Raw genomic sequence first — 25,699 nt, 5'->3', positions numbered from 1 at the left:
CGCTGGAGAGACTATTTCTCTCGGCTGGCTTGGGAACGCCTCGGGATCCCTCCGGAAGAAGTGGCTGGGGAAAGGGAAGTCTGGGTATCCCTGCTGAAGCTACTTCTTCACAACCCAACCCGGAAAAGTGGTAGATAATGGATGGATGGAATTGTAGCTGATTGAATTTCAGACAGCGAATTGTAGCAACTATTGAAAATGTGATCACTTTACATTTCAAAATCAAATCCCCTTCGCACTAATTTACTTCCATAAAGGTCAGAACTCAGATTGGAACCTGGAACCTCAAAACTGTGAAGCAGACTTCCCAACTGTTTTTTTTTTTTTTCTGTACTTCTCAGTGGTACCCAATACTTCTAAAATATGCATGGAGTAGCTTTAGCAGAGCAAATTATGAGCATTTCATCCTAATTAAGTCACAGACAGACTCAATAAATCTCAATTTACAAACAGCCGCTTGATAAAAGACCGGCGGACAGCTAATCGAGCTCTTTGCTGTATTCCTGTACTGACATTGGACCCTAGTCACCATTTTTCTATTCAAACGATTCCTTTAGTAGGTGCTGAAACACTTTTATTATACTTTTATATTTATATTTGCGTCAAACGCTCTCCTGAAACGCTGCTTTTAATATCTGAATTTGCGCGCACTTCAAACACAATGCGCCGCAGTGGCCTTGAATGCAACACTCGACAATCTCCCGTTATTTCCACAATAATAATATTTTATCACGAGCACAAAAACAAGCTGGTGTGTATGTGTGAAGGCTTTTACAGAGACGCAGTCTGCCTCCAGTCACGGAGGACACCGTCTCCCACGCACAAAGCGGGTTCTATTAAGACGACCGCCATGGACGGCCTGCAGGTTACGCTCGGTAATGGCGTCCGTCAAACTCTCGTGCGTGCGGAGTCACCGCCCGAATGAACGCGACAACTTTTTCACACGGTTCTCATTCAGCGCTCACACTGTTATTGTTGCCGTATTGATGACATTTGTACTGAAACGCTTTGTCAAAACGTGACGAGGAAGAAAATGTGCTGGTGTGTTTGTGAGCACGCCTTAACGAGGCAGGTTCTTATGCATCATCAGCGATTTGTGGTTCCCGTTAAGTATACTGTATCGTAATTTACGGCCGACTTTTTTCACATGCTTTCAACCCTGCGGTTTATGCGGTGGTACGGTTAATTTGTGCATTTTTTTTCTCACGGCCGCAAGGGGGCACTCAAGCGGAAAAGGTAACAGTGAGACCGGTGGAATATATGTCCCGAGGATGTGACTTTTACCAATCCGGCCCTGTTAGCGCTGTGCTAGCATGTTACTGCCCTGTCTGTGATTTATACCGGTATGTTTTTTTTTTTAACCAGCCCTGTTAGCGTTAGCTCTCTGTGTACTGTCTTTATAATAATAGAATATATGATCCAAGGAAGTGAGGAAGTGTTAGCGCTGTGCTACCGTTAGCGCTGTGCTAGCATGTTGCTGTTGTGTTACTGGTGTGTCTCAGTGATATTTACCGGTAAGTTTCATTTTGACCGGCCCTGTTAGTGTTAGCACTAGCTTTAGTGCGGCACTAGCACTAGTGTTAATGCTACCGTTAGCACTAGCGTTAGTGCGGTGCTAGGGTTAAACTCTGTGGACCGTCTTTGTAAATATCTTGTTTCAATGTGGGCACTTGCGGCTTTTACACAGCTGTGGCGTATGTGTGTACCAAATGATATTTCCTTTAGAAGTGTACGGGTGAGGCTTATAACCATGTGCGCTCTGTAGCCTGGGAGTTACGGTAGTTTTACTATTCGAGTAATAGTACCAGGACCATTACCAATATTGTTGTTGACAACACACACAAGGATTTACAGACAAAATGATGAGGTTTAATATTTATAATTGGAGGAAAAAATCCCCGTTACGACACACTGCACCACGAGATAATCCCTAGGATAATCTTTTAGAGCCTTCCAACAATCGGCCTTTTGCTGTTTTTAATTGCTAAACTGGGTTTATCATCATTATTGATTGGTATGCGTGGCGCTCATTTATATGCAGGACATAACGACCTAATCCATGACAAAGTAAGTAAAACGTTTCAACTCATAGTTGAATGGGCGTAATACTTGTCTACTGTCCCGCTTTTCAGAGTTATATATTTATTTTTAAGCAGATTTTCCTCAACTGATCAACAGTTATGTTTATGTGTCTCATAAAAATGTATATTCATTTTGTGTAGTATGGTGTCAATACGGTAGAGTTATTTACTTGTCAAACCTCTCCGTTTTGAACAATGACCCAAAAAAATACTTGCAAGTTCGGATAGCCAAAATCAACGAGAACCTGACGTTCCCTGTGGAAAGGTTTATAGTTGCGTACAGATACCAAAAGATAGCAGAAAAGCGCTTTTATTTTTTTTAAATGGAGGGGGGGGGTTTAGTAAGTCTAATAGAACTTCAAAAAAGCACCATCAAGATGGTGCCAAAGCACTATGTTTACATAAGCTTTTGTGTGGAAGCAAAAACAGCAAATAGGTGAGTTTATTTGACAAATATGGGAGGAACAGTCTCCCACTCAGGCCCGCCCGATATTAATGATGACATACATTCCAACACTGTATAATACACTTATTTCTTCAACATTTTCTATTAACCGTTCAGATTGTTTTTGGGGGTCGGGGTGGGTGGGGGGAGCAAGACAGCTGTTGATTTTAAAATGAATTCAAATTGTCCATTTAACTATCTTGATTTGTTTTTGTTGTTCAAGAAATCCTTTATAAACAATTAGAATTTGCCCCTCTTATCGGTAAACCTGGCCAAACTCTATTGATTTTGAAATACATCCAATTACATAAACCGTCGATCTTGATGGAACCAGACTCAGGATAGACTGGCCATCATCGAGACGTCTTCGCAACGCCGGTGCACTTTCCTTTGCTGTGGATTTATGGCTTGACATTTTGGCCACATGGCGAGCGACGGGAAGCATTTTCCACGCCGCGCCGACGCCAGCTGTGTGCGTGATAATGTTTTCGGGCGAGCTGCCGGGAAAGACGGCTGCTTCTCTACAGGTGACGGCAAAGAGTTTGCGATGCGTTTAGAAATCCTGTCTGGATAAAGTGAACCGTGACGTATCACTCAGGACATATTTCGGACCGACAGGTGAAAATCTGCGATATTGAGACTAAGCCCTCTGAGGTGTTTTTAACATATTTAAACTTATGAAAACACTTTTTGGACCATTCATTAACACTTATTATTATCTTCTCATGATCAAGAAATTGGAGGCTATTGCATAACATCAGGCGGCACAGTTGTCCAGCTGATGAAGCGTTGGCCTCACAGTTCTGAGGTCCCGGGTTCAATCCCGGACCCGCCTGTGTGGAGTTTGCATGTTCTCCCCGTGTTTGCGTGGGTCTTCTCCGGGCGCTCCGGTTTCCTCTCACATCCCCAAAGCATGCAAAATTAACCCATTCGTGGGCAGCGTCCCATTTTTGGGACATCATGATTTTCACGCATTATATCCTTCAGTACATCAAAATATTTAAGTGTTTTAATCTGAAGCCATAATTTGGTATTATAACTCATCGGTCAAAGTTAGCACAGAGTTATTTCCCTTTCCTTCCTGACCCAACATGGCTGCCTCAAGTTATCATAAAACTTCACCATAAACGAAAAAGAACTATTTCCTCGATTGTGGCCTGTTAGGAGACTTTTATCTCACTAAGGCAAAAAAATTGCCACACTGCCCATGAATGGTTTAATTGGACACTGTAAATTGTCCCTAAGTGTGATTGTGAGTGCGGCTGTTTGTCTCCATGTGGCCTGCGATTGGCTGGCAACCAGTTCAGGGTGTACCCCGCCTCCTCCCTGCTGTTGACAACTGAGATAGGCTCCAGCACTCCCCACGACCCTGGTGAGGATAAGCAGCAAAGAAAATGGATGGATGGATAACATCACTTTGAAGAAACCAAAAGAAGACTCGCTAGCACAATTCTCCCAATAAGAGGTCAAGCATGCTTGCTTCAAGCTTTTTATTTCTCACTTCCGGTTGACATTTACTGTAAAACTGAAGCATAAAACAAATTTTAATTCAACATTATACTGTATATGCAATCGCCAAAATGTTTAACGAAAACATCTAATTTAAAGAAAGTCCGCTTGCGCAACGCCAGCACATCATTACCAAATTACCATCGGGTTTACAGTAATTCTAAAATTTCAAACAGCTACCTTAACAAAAACAATCAGAGGTAATAAAAAATACAAAACCCACGATATAACTGTGCTTCGCACCACAGCAAAGTAGCAGCACTCGATTTCAGCGGAGCCGTCACGCATCAGTTTGTCTATTTCTGTGACAGTGATTGACGTAGTATGGCAGTAGAAAAACTTGTAGCAGTCGCAATGAGGACAAGAGCGAGTACCCTGAGGCGAGAAGTCTGGAGAGGAAAATGAACGAGAGCAGGATCGCCTGCGGGCCCTGAAAACGAAACCTCTGCTGACATTTACATGAAAGTATGTCACGGCGGCCGGCGAATACTTGAAGGGAACTCCTCCAACTCCACATAGGAGAATCATTCGCTGTCAAGCGAAGAAGCTCACTGTGGGAGTTTGTTGCTAATATGTGAGCTTATGGAAAACAAATGTTGCAAAAAATGAAAAAAAAAATAAGTAAGGATCCTTGGATTTTACAGGCCGCTTGCAATAACACTTTTGGAATATGTTTCCTTTGCTGGTCCACTGTAGTTAAAAAAAAAAAACAAGTTCAGAATTCGTATGGTATGATTAAAGTCAACAGCCTTGATGTTCTCTCAGCAGGGGATTCCACAATCAATAGCATCCAAATATTTTCTATGACGTACATTCTGCCTACCATGATGAAGATGACACATATTTCCCCTATTGAGGATGGTAGCAATGTCAACCTTTTAATACTTCTTCGGGGATCAGCTTTCTGTCAAAGCAGATGATATAAATGTGATCTCATTCAACCCGGAATGGACAAGCTTGTGTGAAATGGTCCACAAGAGCAGGCGAGCTGGTTTTGGTGGTGCGGACAAGACACAAACGCTAGCATGAAGTCTTGGCGTGCCTCCGCTCTTATTTTTTTTGTCTCTTTTTGTCAGTTGTCCTGGCAGAAAAAGAGAGTGTTTATTGCCTCCCTCCCTACTGTCTCCTCTCTGAAATGTAACCACAACCCAAGCTGGGCATATTTATTGCGTACGTATGCCGGCAACACACTGGAGTCTTGTTCATCAATCTTTCAGTCCGTCAAGTAATGTAAACAAGAAAATACAATGGCAGCAGCTCGATTTATGAAGCCTGGGCTGCGGCACACGAAGGAGCTCCAGTTTCTTAGTCCGGCTAGGCTGGCCCTTAACACACCAGGATGAAAGGATTTCGCTCTTGTTCAAATTGAAGTTCAATCAGTACAAAGCGAGAGTGATCCATCAGGTCCAGGAAGCTAACCGAGGATGGATGGCACTTTGGTGTCTTTAGCGACCTCTACTTCTGGTGGGTTATACCAACGTATTCCCAGGCCACAGACATTTCATAGTCCTGCCATTGTGTACTAGGTATGCCCTGAAGTCTCCTCCCGGTTGCACAGGAAATCTCACCAGGGATGCATTCCGGGGGGCATCCCAAGTAGTTCTCTGTGTCTGTCCTGATCTGGAGAAGCCATGGCTCTGACAGAGATCCTCACTCTATCTCCAAGGGTGATCCCAGACACCATGTGGGTGGATTTGAAACTGGTATCCATGCCCTTTCTGTCATGGCCAGAGTTGATGGACCAGTAAATTGAAGGCTTTGCTTTTCGGGTCAGCTCACATTTCAAGACAACAGTCCGGAATGGCAACCGCTTCACTGCAAATGCCCTTTTTGTCTCTCTGTTGATATAGAAGCTAGCTTTCCTTCACTCCATATATTATCTCCTTTCACCGAGGCGAGACTTCATTTCCGTCCCAAAGGTTGTGGTTCTCCCTGATCTGACTGAGAAGCACGAGATCCGGGACCAGATTACCCACAAATAGCAAAAATGAGATTCCACGACAATGTCCCCCCGCCTTGGCTGCTCTTATAAATTGTGTCCAAATAGATAACGAACAGTGCAGCCTGGCGGAATAATTGTAAGCACCTGCACCTCTCAGACTGGAGACCTTGGATCACTTGTTGGATCGCTACAAGGATTTGCAGTCTTCCCATGCTTGGGAGGATTTTCTGATCATACTCCAACTTCCTCCCACACTCCAAAAACATGCATGTTAGGTTCATTAAAGACTCTAAATTGTCCATAGGTGCGAATGTGAGTATGAATGCTCGTTTGTCTGTATGCCCTGGAATTTACGACTGAGGAGTCTGAGGTGTACCCGGCTTCTAGGGGTAGAAGTCAGACGAGGTGGACTTCAGCTCACCTGAAACCTGAAAGAAAACAAGTACAGTACTGAAAATGGAAGGATGGATAATGAACAGAGCCAATGACTGCAAAGCCAATAAAATAATGATCGTAAAATTATAATGGAGTGAATTTTTTGAAGATTATGGGCTTTCCCAAACAGGCTAAAAACTTAAATATAACTCACCCTGGCAAAAAGCATTTTTCCAGAGATGGCAATCCACCGATAAAGTAAAAGAGTTTTCTTGAATTAAGGAAACCCAGAAGGAACAATACGGTAAAGGCAGAAGAATATTCATAGCGATGTAAACTGTTATCTGCTTTTGAGCTTTTTTAAACCAAAAGATTCTGAATTTCCTGGAGCCTCTTTGCTGTTTGTTAGTTTAACAATTTACGACTTTTCAAACAGTTGAAAAGGAGATTGGATCAGATTGGTTTAAACTCCCCCCCCCCCCCCAATCCCATCACATCTCAGTGCTGTGTTCAATTCCACTGAGAACTAGCAGGAAAGAGAGCAGCAAGCGCGTGACGTGCATCCTTCTCGCTGTTACTCGCGTGTTGGATGTGAGCACCTCAGGTGACCTCACGAGTCAACAAAACCTGCTTCCACTTCTCAGGAAGCCAATGGAAGCAAAGTTTCCCACAGTCCCTGTTCAATAGAGGTGAATTCGAGATCATAATCGGGATGTGGCAGTGGCTATTTACACTGTCCACAAGCTAATGTTTGACTTCCTTTTTATTCCCCACCCAGCTACTTATCCGATTCTTCGTTAAACTGCACTCATTGGGTGTTGGCGGGAATCGGGCGTGTATGCATTTTGCACTAGGACATTAGGCGGAACCGTGCATACACCTTTTGTTCTAAAGCAATAAAAATAAATACAGGTGATATTATGTTCTGAAGCATTGAAGCTAGTATTGTATCATTCCTCACATAGAGTTGCAAGAAAAAGTATGGGAATTATCTGAATTTCTACATAAAATGTGATCTGATTGTCATTTAGGTCACATGAATAAATAGGTGCTTTTATGAAACTACAGCAATAACGCACAAAGAAATATATGTATCCATGTTTGCCGTAGGTGTGTCAAAAGAATTTAAGGTGGAGGTGGGACTGCATCAGGGATCCGCTCTGAGCCCCTTCCTGTTTGCGGTAGTAACGGATAGGCTGACAGATGAGGTTAAACTGGAATCCCCTTGGACTATGATGTTCGCAAATGATATTGTGGTGTGCAGGCGGAGATACAATGAGAAAGATGGAGGCACGCACTGGAAAGGAGAGGAATGAAGATTAGCTGAAGTAAAACAGAAAATATGTGCGTGAATGAGAGGGGTGGAGGGGGAAGAGTGAAGCTCCAGGGAGAAGAGATGGCGAGGGTGGACGACTCCAAATACTTGGGGTCAACAATACAGAGCAATGAAGAGTGTGGTAAGGAAGTGAAGAAACGGATCCAAGCGGGGTGGAACAGTTGACGGAAGGTGTGTGGTGTTCTATGTGACAGAAGAGTCTCCGCCGGGATGAAGGGGAAAGTCTATAAAACAGAGGTGAGGCCGGCCATGATGTGCGGATTAGAGACGGTAGCGCTGAAGAAACAACAGGAAGCAGAACCAGAAATGAAGATGCTGAGGTTCTCGCTTGGTGTGAGCAGCTTGGATAGGATTAGAAATGAGGCCATTAGAGGGACTGCCAAAGAAGATGTTTTTACCCAACTGATACAGAAAAACTATTTGAACATTCAAGAAGTGGTCGAGCCTCCCTTTGTCAGGAAACAACCTCAACCAAACAAACCTGCAAAACAGTCAGGAGGAGTTTGGGCGATTCTTTACAAACCCATTTCTGTCCAGCAAAGTTCGTGGGATGTCCGGTGTGAATGGTCACTCTCTTGAGGTCACGGCGCAGCATCCCAGCTGGATCGAACTTAGGACTGTCACTCCAGAAGGTGTACTATATTTTCTTCTGGAGAAGCGGTTCAATTACTTCTGTGCTTTAATGCGGGAGGGCATACCAGGTTATCGAGAGGGTTTCCCGTTTAATTGGTCGTCAAAGAATTGGTTGGTTGGAATATCATGACAGTGTGAAGGGATTGTGCATAACGAATTCCAAAAGTCTTCCAAAATTATTCCATTTGATGTCAGGACCCCTGAAAATCAAATTATCAATGAAATAATAGTTTATTCTAGCTATCATAACTTTTTGCATGTTATAACTTGTTGCATCTTTTTGTCAATGCATTTTTCTGGCACAAGGGTACTCCACATTGTAAATTGTTTTAAATTAACTTCTAGAGCTGCCAACCTTGGGGGAAATGCGAATCATTTAAAAAAAATCAATAAATTAAAAAAAATCGTGATTTGGGGACAGAGTCCCCTCTAAAATAAATGAGGATTTGTCCCGTTGCCCGGCATACGCAAAAACACCTTTTGAAGGATGAAGCCTGCTGGGAGCGAATGCGTTCTAATCGAGTTATTCAATCAGACCAAAGTGTGTGGACGGATGTTTCGGAGCCAGCTGTTTGTTTGGAGTCCCTTCACCTCAGTCAGGAAATGCTCTCTTGAGCAGCGTCGTACCTCAACGTCACCTCAACGACAAACCATTATTTTTACTCCGCCATTTTCACAGCCGTCTCCGCTTTACCGGCGTCCTGTTATGTAACTTTGTTATCATAGCGTCCTCCTTTTACCGACGACAATTCAAATCCTAATATAATCTTTGCGAAAGATGTTGCTCGCTTGTAGTTTGTTATATCATAAATATAAGAGAAGCAGCTGCAATTATGTCACATTGTTGTGTGAGCCGTGGGGAGCCCAAAAGCCGTATGATTTACAACTAGTGTTACTTCTGCATTCTTTGGAGGTCTGGATGTCTTACTTGCTCATAAGTCAGAGGGCTAGAATAGCTTTGTACATTTCCAAACGCCCCGGCGGGCCGCTGTTTCTTTATTTGCCTCAAACGCCGACGCTCATTGCGCTTGTCTTCTACTTTCTCTCTGATTGATGGAGTGCGACATTCGGCGGTGATTAGCTTTTAATCCCTTTTTTTTTTTCCCCTTGTGGGGACCTCGGCATTTGCGTTTCCTGCGACCATTCGTCAGCGGGCGCCGGTGACATGACTCACGCTAACGCTCGGCTCATCCAAACAGCAAGATCCATTGAGCTCTGGTCTGAAGGCATGTGTCTTCACATTGTGCATTGTGCATTGCATTTGTGGCAATTAACAAGACATTTTTTTGTCTGTCATAAAATCACACTAAATGAGAGATGACTGCTATTGGACGTTTTTCAATAGAATAATCGCCTGCATATTCCCGTATCGCTTTTCAGAAATTCACCTGTTTGCATTTTTCTGCATAATCTAGCCTTATAATTGCATTATTTTGATTTTTATCTTGGGTTGTTAATGGGAGTTCCAGTTGCAACATCTGCTTGAACACATGCATTTTCCATTGCATTTTTTTTTTTTTTAGCCATTGAGAGTGATGTTGTAAGGCGTGTTTAAATTTATATGAAAAGTCTTTTGAAATCGTACATTTTCTGAGCCGCTTATCCTCACAAGGGTTGCGGGAGTCATCATTGGGCAGGAGGAGGGCTACGCCCTGAACTGGTTGCCAGCCTGTTGTGGTCTATCTATTGTTTGAAGATAAATCATTAAGTGTTGAATAGATTCTTAGGGCCGATCCTTAACTTTGCAGGCTCTCAGGTTTCTCAATTACCTTTTTTTTCCTCAGACGCCGCCTTGCTGAATAATTGAGTCCATTTTTTCATGGCGACGAAAGGCGCGATAGGCAAAGGTTGCGGCAGGGGGAGGGAATGATGTAACATTTGCGAGCGTAAAACATGATCCGCCCTAAAATAGAAGCCGGGGAAGCACGATTGCGATCTGTGACGCTCGGCTGAGTTTACGGCCCGCCGGTGATCTGTGGACACGGGAGATTAAGAGGTTTGCAGACGTGTGCCAATCTCAGAAGAGGGTTTGTAGTGTGGTGATGTGCCGTGAATTCCCAACACGCCATCCGTAAATACTTAGTGGTGTGTATCTTTGATGGAATACGCATGTTCTGCGTGTGGTGCGATTCGGCAGTACATCATCCTACATCAATTCTAGCTTTTTCGTGAGTCTTGATTTTGCCGATGACGTCCTTGTTGGACCCCTGGAAAACATGGACACTCAAGTGGCCCATTTAAAGACAAACAACTCACTTTACTTTGACTAAAGATTCCAAAACCAGCTACACATTAATTTAATCTGTATATGTCACAATAATATCAGCAGATTATACACTGTGTACTGTAATTCCTGGCCTAAAGAGTGCACCTGGTTATAAAACTCACCCAGAACATTTGTAAAGGAAATACCATTTGGTACATACATACACCGCAGCTGTGTAAAAGCTGCAAGTACTCACATTGAAACACGAGATATTTACAAAGAAAGACGATATGCAGGGGTCACCAATGCGGTGCCATAAAAGGCGCCCGGGAGATATGTTCTAAAAATACCATAGGCCACAAATTGATACTATTATTTGTGCTTTAAATTCTGAATCTGACTTGGTTACGTGAATGAAAAATTTAAAATACCTGCAATGTCAAAAAGGTTGCTCAGCCCTGGTTTAACACTAGCGCTGCCATGCTAACGTTAGTGCCGCCATGCTAACGCTAGCACCCTGCTAACGCTAGCGTAGTGCTAACAGGGGCTGGTTAAAAAAGACATTCCGATAAACATCGCTGAGACACGGTAGTAAAACGATAGCGCAGCGCTAACAAGGCCGGATCACTAAAAGTCACTTCCTCGGCACATATATTCCACCGGTCTCACTCTTACCTTTTTTTTCGCTCGAGTGCCCCCTTGCGGCCGATAGGAAAAAATGCACAAATTAACCACATCAACGCATAAACCGCAACGTTGAAAGTGTGTGAAAAAAGTTGCGGCTTATAGGCTTGCAATTATGGTACATTTATATGGTTTCACAGTCATAATTGCTCTCAAAAGGCATACATACATGTTGACCCATCAGATTAATAAAAAAAAAAAAAGTATGACAGAGTTTGGCAACCCTGTTTTACTCTTCAGTAAAGCGTTTTAGGAGTTGGGAGGGGGGGGGGGCAGTGTACCGGGACCACAAAACTGCACTGCCCTAAAGGAGACATAAGATGTAAAATTGACTTTATAATTGCTTCGATATAAATAGTCAGGTCTCCGGAAGGCTGATTTACCCAACAAATGTGAAATTGAACAACCGAGTAAATCTTTTGTTAGCTGCCTAGCGCTGAAAATCGGCAGCAAAACTAGCCACAGTGTGCGTCGATTTGTCACTATTTCTGCCATTCTGTCGTCCATTCGGCTGTCTACAGTACGCCCCGCCCGGCGCAGGGTGTGTCCTCGTCTCTTGCCCACTCGGCTGGGATGGCCTCCGTCTCACTTGAGACCCTAAAACAAGCAAAACAAGCTCAAACAAGGGACAAGCGCTGTAGAAAATGGACGGAAAGGTGCATGTGTCGTCTTGAAAATACAAATGGAAGCGTTGTGTACAGCCGCAGGCCAAACTTCACATTTAGAACAAACCACGAGGGGAGATTCTTGCTGTTGGATGGAGCTAGCATTTTTTTGCAAACCTGAACATAGCATTTTAGATCCTCGTGTTTCTTTTTTTTTTTTTTTTTCTTCTCGACACATGTTTTCATCATACAGGAAAAATATTGAACCCGCATTAGCTGTGTTAAAAATCCATTTCCCGACTGCGTGCCCACAATGGGCGTCATGAATAATTCAATGGCTGCTGCCACTCGCAGCTCGCCCCAGAATTAAGACTCCATCCAAAGACTCGCACGACCAGAAGCTTTTCCGTGTTCGTTTCACTTTGAACAGCAAATAAACACAAGTGGCTGGAATTTATTTCAAAACAAGACACACCAACGTGGATGGTGCAAGTTATTTGTGGTTTTACAGACTGAACGTTTGACATATTTAGGAATTCCATCTTTTGTAAATCGCATTCTTCTGTGTAAGTTTTTAAAGTGCAACACTGATTATACTATGATATCATACACTAGGCAGGGACAACAATTCAACACAACAATGTGACATGCTGGTTTTGTATCACCCTGGTGTCGTCTTACTGCACATTCGACAGTACCTCGTAGGAGAAAAAGGCCAAATGTCAGCGTGACGGCAAAAAACACAAACATTTTTCATGCTAAGTCACGAGGAGAAAGGGCACGTCTGACTGCAGAGACATTTAAACTACAACTTGATATTGATTTAAAACTTTTATTGGGATTTATTTAGCATTGCCTTCACTCAAATATTTTTTCAAGAAGAAGTAGCGTTTCACTAGAATGAAGCAGAAAGACACGATCTTGACAACGTCTGTCAACACTGCAATCAAAACACTGCATTTTATCATAAAAAAAGCCATTTTCTCATTTGAAAGGACTTTTAGCTTTTCGTCTAATACCTCAGGATAGGACGCTAAACATCCGATTACTCGTCGGGGCCGTCCTGTCCCGTGCAAGTCAGCAACTGTCTATCGTAGTGTGTATAATGCTGTCAATGATGATGTCAACGCCGAGTCTAGTTTTTGTGAAGGAGAAATGCAACCCTGCTTGCCTAAAGAGATATTTTCACAACCGGGCGGATAATAAAAGATCTATTCGGTGGTTTAACTTCACAGTTTATGTCTGGCTAGCCACTATAGTGTCATGGGCAGGCGGCTCAGGGGCAGACCCAAATGCAGGACTCCGAGGTGAGGGCATGATATTAAGAGTGGTTTTAGTCCAAAAGGAGGTCGAATGCAAATGGGCAGTCCAAAACAGGTGCAAGCACAGAAACACTAGGCACCAGGCAAGATCCAAAATTGTTCACAAGGTCCGATGACTACGAGGCAAACTTAGAAACATGGACAAGATGTAATCAAACTAAAAAGGTTAGGAATGCTCTATACTAAACTCGGGAACTTATGCATAGTAGTAGTACTAGAAATGCAAACGCAACGAACTTAAAGGCCTGGTCAATTAGTGTCCAAAATGTAACCCAGCTGTGTGACAGCTGTCAGAGGTGGTACTGCCCAATGTTCAGTATTTTTGAGGGGGACAAAGACAACAAGAAATTACGGAAGCGTGTTGCTGCCACACCAAAAATAAAAAATAAAATGTCATTAGCGCATTATAACATATGTTTCACGTTATAATGTGGATTTTTCATGCTATAACATGTTTTCACGTTATAATGTGGTTAATTACACGTTCTAACATTATCATTCATTGTATGCTCCGTTATAACGTGATTCGCTTCACATGAGAATGTAGAAAATAACAAATAAATTCACCCTCCCCCCCATATGACGTTATAATGTGGTAGCACCATTTTTTTTTGGGTGTGGCAGCAATACGCTTCTGTAAGAAAGAATCCTAAAAATTGTACACTTATTTTTTTGTTACTGGACAACATGTCATTGTGCTATGGAACAGGTTAATTTGCAGCCTTATGAACTCTGCCTGGCAACAAGTGTCCACGTAAATGAGTGTGCACTCAAGTACTATAGATTTCCTGTTCTTTTGTATCCCTCAGTGGTTACGTACCCCATGTAGATATTTTTCCAATACGAAAAGGTCAATGATGTCACAATCTAAGGTTTGCTGATTCCATTTGGGGTTCAGTATCATACTATCTGTTGTACTGCTGTGACGAACGTATTAAAAAGAAACCAACAAAATAATTCTTTGAAGTGAAGCTTCAGCATCGGCATTGGTTTATGAGTTTGTTTCGTCTCTGCTGTTTATTAGCCAAATGAGATCCTCCAGTAGGAGATTTTGTCCAACTCGACTGTTTCACTGCAAAGTGTGTGCGGGAGGTCGTGTGTGTGTGTGTGCAGGCTCCTGTGTGCATTTGTGTATATTCGTGTCACAGTCTCAGCTGTTCGTTCACGCCAGCGTGGCAGCAGTAATGGGTGAGAAAACCTCAGCTGTTCGAACCAGGTCTCGCGCCCGAATGACAAAGGAAAGACTCCTGGTTTGACATCGGCGTTAATAACTCACTGTTGCACCCACTAATGCCAGTACGATAGCTCGTAAGCTAATTATAATGATTCTTATCTGGCGCACCTAAACATGCACGAAAAGTCGCCAATTTATGCAACCATGGAAAATATACCAACAACGCAAACCCCCAGAATTTAGTCAGTAGCGGCCTTTTGGAATCACTCAATACATTTGAAAGTTTCCATCTCAAACTTCTCTTAAGAAAGCCTCCTCGAAAGACCCGCCCATTGAGCATCACTTTTGGTACACTTAATGGACACACAATACCGTGAAAAAACTTGACCATTTTTAGGGAAACCACTTCAGCTTAGTCAGACCCTTTTCTGTTCAAGTGCAAAAAGGCAAGGCGTGTAAAAACATGTTTGGATGAATTTACTACGGAAGAACCTGATCGAGCACGTCTGGGGGTGACTCAGAACAGAAATTGCGAGGCTCCGCATCCGCCAGCCCGTCCAGCATCACTGGCATATGACCGCACAGGTTTTCCGAATGAATGAGCAAAATTTGTAGGGAGATGGAGCAAGCTCGAGGTTTTGTTGTTCCTGCGTGCGTTTGCAGTGGCGTGTGTAAAGTGGACCGTCGGCGGTGCCCGCTGAAAAAAATTCTCAGCAATTTAGGCGAGCATCTTTTTTGCCTCAGGCCGCCGCTTGTTTGTGTCTCGCCACAGATGGGGAAACATTGGCCCTCAGTCCCTTGTGTCAGTTCTATCAAAGCTTGAGTACCTGCTGCCCCAAATTGTATTGATAAACTATTATCTTGTGTTATTGTTCCTTCATTTTTTCCCCCACAGGAAATAATCGAAAAAGAAATAATCTCCTCCAGGTTCAACATTCATTCCAGTCTTAGATGTCAAAAACGGTTTGAAAAAAAAATAAGTTGTAAAAGCACCGTAAAACAGAACTGAAAGTTTCTTATTCAGCTACCTAATGAGTTAATCAGCAAAATAGTTAGCTATTTAGTTTGCAATCTTGCTAGTAAGTTGGTTAGTTAGTTGTCTAGTTGGTTAGAAAAATTGTTAGCTAGCTCGCTAGTTCATTATCTATCTCAATGAGTTAGTTACCTACCTGTGTAGAAAGTTATCGCGTTTGATAGCTGTGTACTTAGGTTCACTGTCTCGTTAAGTTAGTAAGATGTATTGTTAGTTAGCTGTCCAGTATAGTAGTTAGAAAACTAGATTGAATCTAATAAACTTACGAGTTCGTCAGCTCGCTAAATAGTTAGCCTTTGATCTACCGTAATTCCCGGCCTACAGAGCGCACCTGGTTACAAGCCTTACCGAATACATTTGTACAGGAAATACCATTCGGTACATACATACGCCGCAGCTGTGTAAAAGCCGCAAGTGCCCACACTGATACCCACATTGAAAAACGAGATATTTACAAAGAAAGACGGTACACAGAGAGTTTAATGCTACCGCTAACGCTAACAGGGCCGGTTAATATAAAACATACCGGTAACTATCACTGAGACATACTAGTAACACAGCAGGAACACGCGAGCACAGTGCTAACTGGGCCGGTAAAAGTCACTTCCTTGGCACATATATCCCACCGGTCTCATTCTTACCTTTTCTGCTCGAGTGACCCCTTGCAGTCGTTAGAAAAAATGCATAAATTAGTCGCATCACCGCATAACCCGCAGGGTTAAAAGCGTGTGAAAAAAGTCACGGCTTGTAGACTGGAAACTACGGTACTGTAGTTACCAAGCCAGGTGGTTAGTTAGTTAGTTGTTCAGTAAACTAGTTAGCTAGCAAGCTAACTCAATGGCAAAAAAAGTCTAGTTGGTTTGTTTGTTAAGTAGCTAGCTAGTTAGATGGTTAGTAAGTTAGCTAGCTGAGTACCCACTACAACAGTGTTGGAGTTAACGGGTTATTTATGCTTATTTCCGTCAAGTGTGTTCCAGAATTACGGCACAATAACGTTTTTCAAATGATCCCATTAGTTAGCAAAACAACTAATTATAGTGAGCTGTCTAGCTAATTTGTCATGTAGCATAGTGAGCCAGCTACATGTAAGTGGTAGTTGTCTAGTTAAAAATACAAAAGCAAATTTGAAAGTAACCTAAGTAGGTATTGAGCAGTTTTGACAGTTCGTGAATTATATCGCTAGTTGTCTAGTAAATTATCAAACTGATTATCTGTCATTAAATCATTATTTATGCTGCTAGTTAGCTTTAGTGAGTCCGATATCTAGCAAGTTAATTGTAAGTGTTGAGGCTTTTGTGGTTTGAATGTGAGTCTACCAACGATCCTTTTTGTTGGGGCACGAAAGATTGAATTAGTGCACTGATACTTGCTGAACCGGTATTTTTGTTGGATGCATTATTTGTGTGACTCCACTGGGAGGAAAAAAATCCAAATTATTAATAGCTCCTTCTTGGTGGAGATCTGCCAGTCGTACTTTGCCATTTCCGCAGCTGTTAGAAGCCAAGGTTTGTGTATTCATATTTTTTTGGGCAATGTTCTTTTTTTAAAAGTGCAGGCGGCATAGCAATCGTCCGGGGACAGGGAGCTCATTTGCACGTGATGACACATTAAGAACGAAAATTAGCTTCCTGTTTATTCACGAGAGCGGCACTGATCCTTAAAACCTCTTAATGGCGGTCTTACTGGTCCCATTTGTTTCTTCCAGCACAGATCACACCTCTGTGCCTCACGCCTCCCCCACGCCGTCCGCTCGCATTCAGAGCGCCAATAATTGAGTTTTTGGACAGCCGGTTTGCTCTCCTTCGCTCCGGCTGAGATGAAAGACATAGGGTGTCAAGGCGTCAAAGGGGGCCGCGGTCCCAATCCCGACGCTCCTCGCTCCCTCATTCGGCAGAACTCAACGCAATCGGAAGGCCACGGTGGGGTCAACAACGCACCAAAGGGGTTAATGATGTCCCGAGAGAGCGCTCATTTCTTTTATTAATTCCTTATTCACGCTTCCCGATAATTTGCACTTTGCTGTATATTTCGAGCGCGTGGAACTGACTGCCGTCGTCCTTTGACTCCTATCAACCCCTCACCCGCTCCCTTGGCGACAAAGAGGCTACGGACGTGATAAGGATGCACACTTGCCCACAAGAAAGTGTGAAGTATCCCGGAGCGTGGAGAACATTTCAAAGATGATTTTACTACGCGTCTGCTGCTGCTTTTTCATCTTTCTCTCTTGCTGTGAGAGCATCGTGGCAAGAAAGTCTCTGACGGCACTGACACTTTATTAGTCCCACCTGGTCCAATTGAAGCTACTCACCTGTGATACACCGATTCAGTCATTTCGTTTGCAATTGTTGTGATCTGGCTCAGCAATGGCTCTCTATGATATTAGTAAGCTTTTTAGCATTCAGTGTACATACTATGCACGACCAAAATTTGCACGTGTGTAAACTGCAATGTTGTCCTTCTGTCTTTGTGTGGCACCACCTTTACTTCATGCCTTTATCGTGTGGACGAGGTTTTGACTGCTTTTTTCACCCCATTTGGTTCCGTGCATGTGTGTAGTCATTGTAGCCGACTGTGAGTCATCTGCTGTGTATTTTACCGAGTGGCCATTGAGTGTAGCTCTAGCATGAGACCAGAAGGTATTCCGCATAATCACGAGAAAATTATTGCCTGGCCAATCATGTCCTGCATCTTTGTATGTGTCGCTTCGTGGATCATTGTGTACCGTACATACCTGTATACAGTGAAGATACTAAATATTTGAACGCCCTGCCATATTGCAAGTTCTCCCACATCATGGAAGGGTCTGAAATTGTCATCGTAGGTGCATGTCCACTGTGAGAGAGAATCTAAAAGAAAAATCCAGAAATCACAATGTATGATTTTTTTTAAATGATTTATTTGTGTGATACAGCTGCAAATAAGTATTTGAACACCTGTCTATCAGCTGGAATTCTGCCCCTCAAAGACCTGTTAGTCCGCGTTTAAAAGTCCACCTCCGCTCCATGTATTATCCTGAATCAGATGCACTTGTTTGAGGTTGTTAGCTGCATAAACACACCTGTCCATCCCATACAATCAGTAAGATTGAAGTTGTAACATGGCCAAGACCAAAGAGCTGTCCAAAGACACCAGAGACAAAATTGTAAAACTCCACACGGCTGGAAAGGGCTACGGAGAAATTGACAAGCAGCTTGGTGAAAAAACATCCACTGTTGGAGCAATCATTAGAAAATGGAAAAAGCTAAACATGACGGTCAATCTCAATCAGAGTGGAGCCCCATGTAAGATATCACCTCGTGAGGTCTCAATGATCCTTAGAAAGGTGAGGAATCAGCCCAGGACTATACCACAGGACTTGGTCAATGACCTGAAAAGAGCTGGGACCACCTTTTCCAACAACTGTGACTAACATTGGTTTTCTCTGGTGTTTAAATACTTATTTCTCACTATATCACACAAATAAATTGTTAAAAGAGCCATATATTGTGATTTCTGGAGTTTTCTTTTTAGATTCTCTCTCTCTCACAGCGGACATGCACCTACGACAAAAATTTCAGACGCCTCCATGATTTCTAAGTGGGAGAACTTGCAATATAGCTGGGTGTTCAAATACTCATGTTCTTCACTGCATATAATACTATATTGAGATTGTTAGGGAGGCGTTGATGTAACGGAATGCGATGTACTGAGCGATGTCTTCTATTTGTATTAATTGACAAATTATTAAATCATGCGTTTTGTTCACAATTGTGCAGACACCAACACCTGATGCTGTTTACAAAGCTCAGTCTTCATTAAAAGAGAGGAGTTGAATGCTCCTCTAATGAATCATTGGTATGCAAAACAAAAGTAATGAGGCGTGTCCTGGAAGCTGCCTCTAGTTCACTGATTCAGTCACTCAGACTCGTGTTTCCTCCAATTTGTGTACAGGAGAGAATTGAGGAAGAGGTAAAATGAAAAGAAATGGTCACTCATCTCGAAATGGGTTTTTCTGTGCTGTACGGACAAAAACCAGCGTGACAAGAATGTGTTCCCTTTTGTTATTTTTCTCTGAATGTTACATAAGAAGACAGAAGGTGCGAATGCTACACAGAAAGTTAAGTCACGTTATTATTTTTTCCTTCTTGAAGGTGATGGCAGATCAGCCTGCAGGAAGGAGTAAATCAACACAGAGGTGTCTTGACGCAACCTGTCAACAATGGTGGTAGTGCGGGGGGGGGGTTTGACTCAAGTCAAATCACTTGACTGGAGTCAACTCGACCCAAATACTTCAGCAAAGCTTGACTTTATTTGATGACTTGACAAGTCATTTCGTTTAGTGTTCCCGGCCTACAGAGCGCCCCTGGTGATAAGCGTCGGTACACAGAGTTTAATGGTAACGCGGCTGTGCTAATGCTAACACAGCAGCGCTAACACTAATGCGGCGGTGCTAATGCTAGCGCGGCGGTGTTAACGCTCATGCGCCGGCGCTAACGCTAGTGTGGCGGCTGTGGAAAAAAGTCGTAGCTTGTAGGCCGGGAATTAAGATAATTAAGGAGTTTTTGTTTAAATTTTTTCCGTTTTACATTTTGCAACTTTGGGTTAATTGAAACTGCGACTTGTGCTTTTCAGGCCCTTTCAAGAGAACCGCTTTTACACAAGTTTAGAGAAGTTCAATTGAAGTTGACTTGGAAAGGCTGTGATGCATTTTGGGTTCATTCTAAAATTTCACCGGAAAGCCGTTTTGTGGCGTCTGTGTAGTCTGCTGTTGGTCTCCTTTTGCGGCGTCAAGGTCTGTCACGATCTCAGCCTCTCTTCCATCTGTTTCCCCCGATCAATTTGCTTTCATTTTCTGCCAAGTGTTCAGCGCGCCACCTCCAAGGCTTACAGCTCATTTGGCAGGAAACATCGCACGATGAGATGCTCATCTGTAGTTACGGTGAACACCCCCCCTCCTTCTCGCCTCCACGCACAAAGAAAACAATTGACTAAGAAAAAAAAAAAGTAAAACTTAAATGAGGCTTGTCCGGAAGCATTTGAATTTTTGCTGTGAGCGTGGTGATGTCACATGTAATTGCACATTTGCAGAAAACAAACGTTCCTCCCCCTTTGACAAACACTATTTGTGCTTTTATTGCACCTTTGTGAGTGTTTAATCTGATGCTTTATTTTAAGATTGGCGCCTCTCTAATCTGCCTTGCCTGTCTGTCTGTCTCACGCATTTGTTTTATGATTATTCCCCGTTGTCTTTCTGTGTCTCCAGGCTCATCCTTTTGAATTTTATTCTCGTGCTTTTTTTTTTTTTTTCTAAGCAGAACAAGGCAAAAAGGCTTGTGGAAAGAAAGTGAACTATGCTGCCTGTGATATGCTGGAATGCTGTCTTTTTTTTTTTTTTTTTTTTTAAATTGTATTTCCACTCATAAATAATTCTGAAGACAGAGTTGTTACTGGGAGGATTGGCTGCAACCCGGATTAGGAATCCCAGAGTGCTTGTCGCATCCATTTATTAATGTCACCACCAGTCTCGGCATTCATTTAATTGGGCTAATTCATAGCGTGAAGCTCATTCAGACCTCATGGTATGACTCCCACTCACTATTGATGCATTTATAATGGTAAAAAAAAAAAAGTAGTACCAAGTACAAAGGATACTATTCTTGTACCTGGTCACCCAGTCCCAGATGGGGGATATAAATAAGTTTTAGACGTTACCTGGTCGAGCACATTTGTCTTTTTAAGATGTGAGGATACACTGCATGATCAAGCTAAAGATGACGCTTCGCAATGTCCACTTTGATGCGGAGGTCAGTTTTATGGACATCATTACTGTCTGAGAAAATATACCGTAATCTCCGGCCTACAGAGTGCATCAGATTATAACCCTTACCGAGTACATTTGTAAAGGAAATACCATTTGGTACATACATAAGCTGCAAGTGCCCACATTGAAACCCACATTGAAACACGAGATATTTACAAAGAAAGACTGTACTCAGAGAGTTTGATGCTAGCGCCGCGCTAACAGGGCCTGTTTAAAAAAAAAAAAAAACAAAAAAACAAAAACATACCGGTAAAAATCACTGAGACACGGCAGTCACATGCTAGCGCAGTGCTAACAGGGCCGAACCAGTAAAAGTCACTTTTTCGGCAGATATATTCCACCTTTTCTGCTCGAGTGCCCACTTGGGGCCGTTGGAAAAAATTTGTCGCATCACCGCATAAACCGCAGGGTTGAAAGCGTGTGAAAAAAGTCGTGGCTTAGAGGCTTGAAATCACGGTACATTTGTATGGTTTGGTCACAGTCATAATTGCTCTCTAAGGGCATACATACATGTTGGCCTGCCAGATTAAAAAAAAAAGAAAAGTATGTCAAAGTTTGACACCCCCGTTTTAGTCTTCAGTGAAGCTTTTGGGAGTGTGGGGCGGGGGAAGCCCGAGTACCTGGACCACAAAACCGCGCTGCCCTAAAGGAGACATAAGATGGAAAATTGACTTTATAATTGCTTCTGTATAAATAGTCTGGTCTCCGGAAGGCTGATTCTCCCGTCATCTGTAAAATTAAACAACCGAATAAATCTTTTGTTAGCTGCCTATCGCTGAAAATCGGCAACAAAACTAGCCACATTGTGTATCCATCTGTCACTATTTCTGCCAGTTTGTCGTCCGGCCCTAACGCTAGCGTGGCACTAACAGGGACGGTTAAACGAACATCCCGGTAAAAGTCACTCCCTCGGCATATACATTCCACCGGTCTCACTCTTCCCTTTTCTGCTCAAGTGCCCCCTTGCGGCCGTCAGAAAAAATGCACAAATTGGCCGCATCACTGCCTACTCCACAGGGTTGAAAGAGTGTGAAAAAAGTCGCGGCTTATAGGGCGTAAATTACGGTAATTACCCTCTTTGTTGTTTGTCTTTTATTTCAGTTAATGTTCGATCCTTGGTGTATTTTACTCCACAGCCTCTGCTTTGCTGCATTGGTCTGTTTTGTCGTCAACCTTAGCCACCACTCAGATTTAAATTCTCGATGTCAAGAAGTAAATACAGCTGACCCCCCCCCCCCCCATTGTCCTATATTGGCAGCTCTTTCTTTAGAAGAGCATTTAGTTCATTTAGCATGGTGAGAACTGAGGAGGAGTAACAATGGCGGGTGCCCTCCATTCTGTTGACTGAAGGAAGCCGTGGGCCGTCTGCCTTTTACACGCGACTCTTGCATAATGCATGCAGAGGTGCCGGCGAGCTCCTTCATCAGATGCAAAGCCTCGGCGAAAATGAGCCTCCCTGCTCGTGAAAGTATTTCAAACGGCCTTGATGGGGTCCAGCTAAACAACAGAGTGTCCTTCCAGCAATTATGACAGTATTAGATATCAATAGAGCCACGTTTGTGTTTTAATGACAGGAAGGTAAGTGGCTGTTGTTGGACTGCTGGTTTAACTAACAGACAAAGCATTAGCGTTAGCATGGAACCGCATTGTGACCACTGTTTAACCACGATATATGAAATAAAAAAGAGCGTTAATATTGACTGACTTCATACGATAAATCAAATATGACAAACCTTTATAATGAAAAAATATTACATCATCTTTACGTTGTTTGACTTTGCTGAATACAATGGTGTAAAGATGTTATGATGATGAATGTTTCTTCAGTAAAACAGAATAAACGTTTGGTTTTATTTTTTGCATAGAAATATAGTAAAAATACTTTTCAGGGAAAATCTTCCTTTAAAACTGACAGAGCAAAGTTTTCTGCTCCAATATTGATTTAAAATATGGACATATATGCAAGGTCTTATGTAGGGTAGTAAAAACATGTATCTTATTTTAATAATGAAATATTCAATTATTCAAATCAATACATTTTTAAATGTGAATGCATTAAGCATTAATTTCAATAAATACATTGTAATTGTATTTAGTAATTGTATTTTTTTCAATAATCTCAGAAATATAAAAGAAATGCAAATTGCATTAATACCTTTTAATTAACCAAATACCAAACCAAAAAAATACCAGGTGTATTACCTCATTTTATTACACACTTATTACAGTATATATGCATAATTTAAGTGTCTTATTCATATTTTGGACGGTATGCAAATTAAAGGTTGTCTCCTTACAGTAATTTGCTCTGACAACGAAGTACAGAAGCTCATATAACGATATGACCTTTCTTCTTCACACATTTATTGTAATTTATTTTCTATTTCCGATTTCTTATGAATAACTGCTTACCATCGGGATTCCTCTCTGGGTAAATTGCAATTCTGTGGTGTTCTGGGAATTGAAATGTGGAACAAAATGGTCAACACGTAACCGAACTGAAGCGCTCATGAAAGGTTTACGGACTTGCAATGTGGCGGTGAGGGGAGGAAAGCTCGTTGGAATAATGAATGAAGGTTTGATGCCAAATTGAGGAAATGTCACGCTGCCTCCGATCAGACAAGGAATTTTTGCTTCACTGGCCTTTGTGAGGTTCAATTTGTAGTATGAAAATGAGGCTCACTTGTTACGGTCACCTGCTCAACTCCCGGCAAAATAAAAAATGATTTTGCAGAACTTGGAAAAAGAAGCTCCGAGCTTTCTAACGTCACTCCCAGTCGAAGTTTACTGTCAAAACAAACAAACAAAAAATGCCTTTAACCAAATATTTGAACACAAACAGAGCATCAACATGTAGACAAACAACATAATCATAACAGGCATAATTACATTCTTTCTCATTTGTGAAAAAAAATGATGACTGCAGTTCCCTGAGGTCATGAAACTCTTGCGTCTGCATGGTAGTTTTATACTGGCCCCCGCGGCCCAAGTCACACACACCAGAATATAAGCAAACTTTCATTTGTACATCTAAATGAATTATGTTATTACTGTATGATTTTGTAAAGTGCTATTTTCAAGATTAAAATGCAGACTCCAAAAACTGATGGTATCTGCAATCCCATAATGAGATTTAAATTCAGACGATTGAAGGTTGCAGGTGGCCGCAGTACTCGACTGCTTTGCTCCAGGGGTCTGTTTTCTGACTGGCCTTTTTCTCGCCTGCCTCAGTCTTCGGTTGGATAACACAAATGCAAGCCAAGACCCATATTCTCTCTTTTTGTTGTCTTACTCCAACTTACATATTTGCGTATTATGCAGTATTAAACTCCACACTCTCTGCTTCGCTGCAGCGATCCATTATCCCGCCACCATCAGTCTCCGTCAGATGAAATTTGCCTCCTATTGTGTCAAAGTCAATACAGGACTCTCCCATTCTCCTCCATGGTTGTTTCCTCACGTTTCATGTTCCGAATTCTACTTCGCATGCTGTATGTATTTTTCCGCTTTACGGCAGCAGGCCCTCTCTCGACGCCCTCAGTCTCCTCTTGATTGAAAGGCCTCCGGTTTTCCCATTGTTTACGAAAGGTTTCTGGATTACCTTGAAATAATGAAGTGGTCGGGTGCCAAAGTGATAAATGTCACGCTGCCTCCTATCAAAATGAGGAACGTTCCCTTCGTTGACCTTTCGCCGTTCAATTTGTCGTATGAAAATAAGACGCTTGCTTGTTAGCGGGACCTCAAGGTGTTCGAGATGTCCTTGACCGTTATTACGGTGCCTCAGCCTTCACCTACACCCGTTTTTCCCTCATTATTGCTCTTATTTATATATCTAAACGAAGCCATCCCCATGAGGTGAAACTTCCGTTTTCAAGAATGCCGTTTGGGAACGCGCTCCATTGCCGTGTGTTGTCTTTTTGTATCCGGAAAGACTCGCGCTTAATGAGCTGTTTGTGGGTGTGCTTCCATTGTTATCCCCCCCACCCCGGTCCCCATCCAGCAGTGCGCAACACTGGACTGTGACTATATAAGGCATGCAAACTTCACAAGACATAAAGACATGCCATTCTTTCCTTTGACACATATTATCCTGCCTGGAGGGCTCGTTACTTAAGAACAACTTTGATTAAATCACGTTGCGTAAATAAAGAAGGTCTGCTGGGTGCAGTTGGAGATGTTTGGGAGTGACGTACTTGTACTGTCTGGTACATTCTACTTGGAACATTATGTTGCTATAGCCCCCGTTTTTTTTTTTTTTTAATCTTCCCCCAAAAGTTTTCTGACGCATTTCCAAATGTAGTCATTGTCATTGAATTCTTCCATCTTGTCCTTTTCGTCTCCACTATCTCGGCATTCCCTCACTCTTTGTGTCTGCCATGCAGACGCCATGATTCACGGCGAGAGGGATCGTCTTGCTCCCCCGGTAGACGACGGTGACGCCGAAAGGCATCTGGCTGAAAGGTGACCTCTGAACGATTCACCTCCTCCAAAATGTTTGGTAAGTTGAGCCCGTTCAGACTCTCTTCGGCACGATGACGTGGATGTGAACCAACA

General features: G+C 42.6%; 1 protein-coding gene across 2 annotated transcripts in view; it reads left to right on the top strand.

Annotated features, from left to right (window-relative positions):
- Nucleotides 1-25,699, top strand: part of chrm3a (cholinergic receptor, muscarinic 3a) — an 85,720-nt gene that overhangs the window by 11,001 nt on the left and 49,020 nt on the right. The window contains exon 2 of one of the 2 annotated variants that reach the window (XM_061837667.1): nt 25,528-25,643. The exons of the other annotated variant lie outside the window; for it this stretch is intronic. The gene's annotated coding sequence lies outside the window, so the exon portion shown is untranslated. The remainder of the gene's footprint in view (nt 1-25,527; nt 25,644-25,699) is intronic. 2 annotated transcript variants of the gene reach the window in all.

This window comes from Syngnathoides biaculeatus, chromosome 12 (genome assembly GCF_019802595.1).
Source record: "Syngnathoides biaculeatus isolate LvHL_M chromosome 12, ASM1980259v1, whole genome shotgun sequence".
NCBI classification, from domain to species: Eukaryota; Metazoa; Chordata; class Actinopteri; order Syngnathiformes; family Syngnathidae; genus Syngnathoides; species Syngnathoides biaculeatus.
Note: the sequence above shows the minus strand (reverse complement) of the source record. Positions and strands in the feature narration are given on the sequence as shown.